The 6,000-nt window shown below is 43.8% G+C and overlaps 1 long non-coding RNA gene across 1 annotated transcript in view; it reads left to right on the forward strand.

Annotated features, from left to right (window-relative positions):
- LOC142436452 (uncharacterized) overlaps positions 1 to 5,752 on the forward strand; it is a 56,461-nt gene extending 50,709 nt beyond the window's left edge. Inside the window, exons 3-4 of the long non-coding RNA XR_012781948.1 lie at positions 481 to 626; positions 5,640 to 5,752. This is a non-coding gene — a long non-coding RNA (uncharacterized LOC142436452). The remainder of the gene's footprint in view (positions 1 to 480; positions 627 to 5,639) is intronic.
- The last annotated feature ends 248 nt before the right edge of the window (positions 5,753 to 6,000 follow it).

Genomic DNA, 6,000 nt, shown 5'->3' on the forward strand with positions numbered 1-6,000 from the left:
ACACAATAGATATTGTAAAGAATACCCAGGATGCAAGGGGATTGGAGTAGGTTTTACTTAATGAGAAGCTCAGCCTGAGTTGGAGTGGCAGATATGAGCGTGATTCAGCTTGATCACTTTCACCAGATATGTCAAGGGTTTTGGTCTGAGGTTCCGTTATGGGCTTTTAAAGAACATTCTTCATAAAATATTCCGTTCTTCAGTTAGATTGCTGGTGAAAAGAAGATATTTACCTTCAATGGAGCTTGAGAAATTTGAGGCCTTAAGTACTTCCACTTTGTGGATCCAAAGTTGATCATGATATTTGGGAAATTAGTAAAATTGCTCTGCAAAGATAGAGTGGACCCTTGTTTAATGCAAACCCTCAGCTTTGAGCAGGATTTTGATCCCAGGTGGTGGGGGTGGTCACTATTTAGCGCAAGAAGTACAGGCCAAGAAAGTGATATGCCTTTTTCAACATTGCCTCCTCTTCTGTTTCAGAACAAAGATTTGCCACAGAGAAATACAGTCCAGTCTAGGGAGCTAGAAATCTGGTACTAGTGTCTTGCACATTGAAGCATGACAAGGAAGGACTTCAACTTCTGACTGGGTCGTGAACCAAATCCATTCACCTGACTCCAAGCAGGGTGAGCATCCCTGGGGTTCCTGGGGTCAGCACTGGGCAGAGGAGTTTGAGGGGAAGCAGGAGGGATCTGAGCTTTCTGGGGTCTGAACCCAGGAAACACCAGTGTACAAGAACCCAGGCTGCCCCATTGGTCGGGGTCCGAGCAATTTGCGCATCTCCCGGAATGATAGAATTTGCTGATAATGTAACCATGTATAATTGTATTAGAACTTAAATTGTGAGCACTCCAATTTGCAAAAGGCGGGTGGCATAGTGGTTACAGATTGGACTGCTAACTGCAAGGTCAGCAGTTCAGAATTACAAGTCACCCCTGAGGAGAAAAACAAGGTTTCCAATCTTGGTAAGAGTTATAGTCTCCGAAATCCACAAGGGGCCATTCCACCTCCCTTTAAAGGGTCACTGTAACCAGAATCCACTCTGTGGCACTGAGTTGGGTTTAAGGTTTGCATTGCTGAAGACAGTCCATTTGCTGCCTCCCCAGTTTGATTAAGCCTCCATTGAATTCCTTTTGATAATTAGCCAAGAATGTAGATCATCTTACCCTTGCGGAAAATGCCTTACAAAATAGATTGCCTGCACTCCTCTCCATCCATCCCCCTCCAAGGGCCTGCCTAGATGTATCCTTGATGGAGCTCACCTAAGCGAGGACAGCACAGGGGCCATTGTTATGAGTCTGGCCTTGATTGCTTCAGTTTGAAGGCCCTGGACCAATCTTTTAAGTCTTTCTATCTAATAATGTGCATGTCCCAATTATGGTCCCATTCCTGCTGCTGCAGTCCCACCTGTATCTGATGTATTGCTTTGCCACCAATCATGATCTGTGACATGGCCTTTTGTTCTGTGTCCTATTTATCTAGGGTCCCGACTCTGAATCCTCAGTTGCATTTGAACTGCTAATGGCCTCCCTTATCCATATGATGTGTGTGCGTATCTTTTGTTGTCTCTTAACGTTCAATAAATGCTCTCCTCAAATTATGTTTGACAAAGAAGTCACTTTTCCACCCTAACACACAATTTAGCATCATCAGTGCCTCAAGGTACAGTTCTCTGGGACAGCATCTTGACAGCCGTACCTGCAGGTGAGGTCAGGCCCTACAACCCCCTGGCTTCTGTCCTAAATGTACAAAAATTACAAAGTTCTCTTAGTTCTGCGGATAAATTCTCTCTCTGCACCTTAGCCTTATACCAGACACACTTAGCTCTATGTGGGTTGGCAAATCTAGTTCCCCAGATAAGAACTCAAATGTACCCCTATTTCACCTCTAACCTCCTGCCCAAAGGCACTTAGCTCTCTTGTTCTGTGGTCTGGGAATGCCACTGCTCTGTCTCAGGCTCTTGGTTCTGCTGCCACCATGTCTCTGTTGCTGCTTCTTCCCTTCATGTCCACTCTTGTGTCACAGCTGCCTGTCTGCTGGATTGAAGAATTTCTGTGAAAGAATCTGGGATCTAAAGGCCCCTACTCCTGGTTCTTTTTTTTTTAAAGTCATTTTATTAGGGACTCATACAACTCCTAATACAATCCATACATATATCAATTGTGTAAAGCACATTTTTACATTCGTTGCCCTCATCATTCTCAAAACATTTGCTCTCCACCCAAGCCCCTGGCTTCAGGTCCTCAATTTTTCTTCTCCCTCCTCACTCCCTCCTCCCTCATGAACCCTTGATAATTTATAAATTGTTATTTTGTCATATATTTCTGTGTCCCATTTTTCTGTTGTATGTCCCCCAGGGAGGAGGTCACATGTAGATTCTTGAAATAGGTTCCACTTTTCCAACCCAACCTCACTGTGCCCTTCAAATATCACCACTCACACCACCAGTCCTGAGGGGATTATCTGCCATGGCTTCCCTGCATTTTCAGTTCCCATCTGCACCAGTGTACATCCCCTGGTCTAGTCAGACCTGCAAGTCAGGATTCAGACCATGACAGTTGGAGGGGGGAAGGAAGCACCCAGAAACTTGATCAAAGTTGTATTTTTCATCGTTGCTACATCACACCCTGACTGTTTCATCGCCTCCCCAAGACCCTTCTGTAAGGGAATGTCCAGTGGCCTACAAATGGGCTTTGGGTCTCCACTCCACACTCCCCCGCTGATTCACTATGGTAAGATTTTTTGTTCTGATGATGCCTGATACCTGATCCCTTGATACCTTGTGATTGCACAGGCTGGTATGCTTCTTCCATGTGGGCTTTGTTGCTTCTAAGCTAGATGGCCGCTTTTTTACCTTCAAGCCTTAAGATCCCAGATGCTATATCTTTTGATAGCTGAGCACCATCAACTTTCTTCACCACATTTGCTTATGCACAAATCTGTCTTCAGTGATCATATTATCGAGATGAGCGTGCAATGTAATGACTCTTCTCCATCTATCTTGATTGATAATTTGGCTTGGTAGCGTATTCTTGGGTTTGCATTGTTTTCCTTCAATTTTTTGAAAATGTTACTCCACTCTCTCTTCTTCATAGTTTCTGCTGATAGGTCTGATCATATTCTTATTTGGGAACCTTTATATATGATTGCTTGTTTTCCCCTAGCTGCTCTCATGATTTTCTCCTTTTCCTCAAAGTTGGATAATTTAACTATTATGTGCCTTGATGACTTCTTCTTGGGATCCAGTCTTGCTGGGATTCTTTCAGCTTCCTGAATGGTTGCCTTGTTTTAATTCACTAAGCTGGGGAAGCTTTCCTCCAAGAATTCTCTCACTACTGTTGCAGATGACTTCTTTGTTGTGTCTTCCTCCAGTAAGCCAATACTTCTAATGATGTACCGCTTCATAGCATCAGACTTAGTTCTTAAGTTTTCTTCAGCTTCTCTGATGATCTTATTAGATTTTTGTTCTCGTTTGTTGAAGTCTGCTTGGCTGTCCTCCAAGTCACTGATGCGGGCCTCTGATTCTTCCAGTTGCTTGTCGAGGTCCATGAGTGTGCTACTGGTTTTTGTTATCTCCTCCCTAAGCTCCTGTATTTCTCTTTGATTTATGGTTTTTACCTTTTCTATCATTTCATCATTTTTCTGTATTGTTTCCCTCATATCCCCTGACTCCAAGTAACATTCTGAAAATTTCTTTCTGTGGCAGCTCAATGTCTGCTTCCTCTATGCATGCATTATGTTCAGGACATCTTCTGGCTTTGCCTTTTGTTCCTCTCCTTTTTTTGTTGAGGTTTTTGGGGCTGATGGCTGCTTGTGTTGCGTTGTTTTAGATGAGCCAGGTGCCATTTTCCAGGGAGTCGAAGAGCACTGGCTCTCTCTGGGAGACTTTGAACTGCCTATAGCTTATTTCACTATGGAATTAACCTACCACTTTGTCCTCCTGTGGCTTCCCTCTCGGGGGAGTGACCCAGAAGGGTTGCCTGCTTTGGTGTTGCAGAGGTTGGGCAGAGGCTCCTGCAGTAACTTTTGTTGAGGAGTGTTGGCCGAGCTGCCTTATGCCCCACAGGCACAAAGGCTGGAAGGAGTTCCCCAGTCAGAAGTTGAGCAGAGTATCCCCTGTTGGGGGCCAGCAGGGATTTTTCCAGCCTGCTAACTACACAGGGTGGAGCTCACCTAGCTGCGTGTGGCTCAGGTGTAAATGCCCTAAGCTAAGGGAGTGGTCTGGAGGTTAGCAGTAGAGTGTGAGAGACCAAGAAAGAGGAAAAGAGGAGAAAAAAAAGTTAAAAAGCAAGCCAAATGTGCCCATGAGGGGCGGGGGAGGGGGAATATAGTGAAGAGATGGATAGAAAGCAACAATGTAGCTGAGCCCTTATCCAGGCCAGAGGAGCTGCAAGGGTTTAATCCTTGTTCGGAGGTGGTAGCAGCAAGCTGTGGCTGTGTTGAGAAAAGGCTGCTGCACAGCCCTCCAAGGCTGATAGGGTGACAGAGAGGAGATGCAAAGGTCTAGTGCCTGCCCCAAGGCAGGTGGTGGCAAACTGTGGCTGTGTTGAGACCAAGCAGCCCTACAGGCTCCAAATGGTCCTGGCTCTGGCAGAGACAGTGGCGGGGCAAAGGTCAAGCCCCAGCCGGCCTCCACTGAAGTAAACCAAAAGCCCCCAGCCCCTCAAAACCCCATGGGTCTGTGCCTACTTGTCTTTATGATGCTCCTCCTGCATTCCAGCAGTGTTCAGTTATCTCTAAGTAACTCTCCTAGCTTGAATTCTGTGGAGTTCCTCTGGTGTTTGTTACTCCTTCGCCATCTTGCCGCAAGTCCCCCTGGTTCTTCTTTTTTGTTGGTAGTGAGATCCCAATTTCTGTCTCTGAAATAACTCAATTAGTTGTAACATGAATTCCAAAGTAACTAATCTGTAGGTTAGGTTTCAGACAGTTTATTTACATAACCACAAGGCACAACGGTACCAATGTATTGTTGGCCAAGCTGCCCGATTGTCTTATATGAGACTGTAACTTTATAACGGAGTAAAAAGCCATGTCACTCATGCTTTCGAGGAGAAATTGGTGGTTTCCAATTGCTGACCTTGCAATTAGCAGCCTGACAGTAACCACTATGAGGGACAACTTTTCCTCGTTCACATTGGCAGGCGACAAACCCAGGTAAATAATTTGGAGGAAGTTAAGGGGGCATAGCTAGACTGTGTACTTGTATAGACCACCTGTCTGACTCAGTGATTCTCAACCTTCCTAATGCTGCGACCCTTTAATGCAGTTCCTCATGTTGTGGTGAAGCTCCAACCATAAAACTACTTTTGTTGCTACTTCATGACAGTAAGTTTACTACTGTTATGAATCAGGCAACCCCTGTGAAAGGGTCCTTCAACCCCCAAAAGGGTCTCAACCCATAGGTGGAGAACCACTGATCTAACTGCATTAGGTACTACAAATAATGGTATATTAAAAACATTATCTATATTGGGATTCAAAAGTGCACTCATTATTGGGGGATATATACTTCTTCATTTACATTTATATGTAATTTATATATGTATAGATATAAATTTCAATCTAATAAATGTCATATAAATGTTTATTATGGAGCCTTGTTTTTGACATGTGTTAAGTGTTGGACTTCTATCCTCAAGGTCAGAGGTACACACCCATTAGCATCCTGTCATGGCTTTAGAATCTTGGAAGCTCTGTACAGCAGTTCTCCTGTGTCCTATCTGCAGCTTATATGTCTAACTCTACTTGATGGTGAGTTTAAAAGTGTTTCTAAAGTTATTTTACAATTTATAGTTCTCCTATAAAATAATCTTTAGTTTATAATAGCTCTTTATATATCCCATGTAAAATGTTTCCAGATGCTTTAATTAACATAATCATCTTAAAGGTTCATTGATTTGTCATTCTCTTTGAGAGTCACACAGTAAGGAATTGGTAGTTTGTATGCTGTGGGGTAGGGATCCAACTCTTTGTTTATTTTTTTATATTTATATTTGATTG

This window comes from Tenrec ecaudatus, unplaced genomic scaffold (genome assembly GCF_050624435.1).
Source record: "Tenrec ecaudatus isolate mTenEca1 unplaced genomic scaffold, mTenEca1.hap1 Scaffold_282, whole genome shotgun sequence".
NCBI lineage: Eukaryota > Metazoa > Chordata > Mammalia > Afrosoricida > Tenrecidae > Tenrec > Tenrec ecaudatus.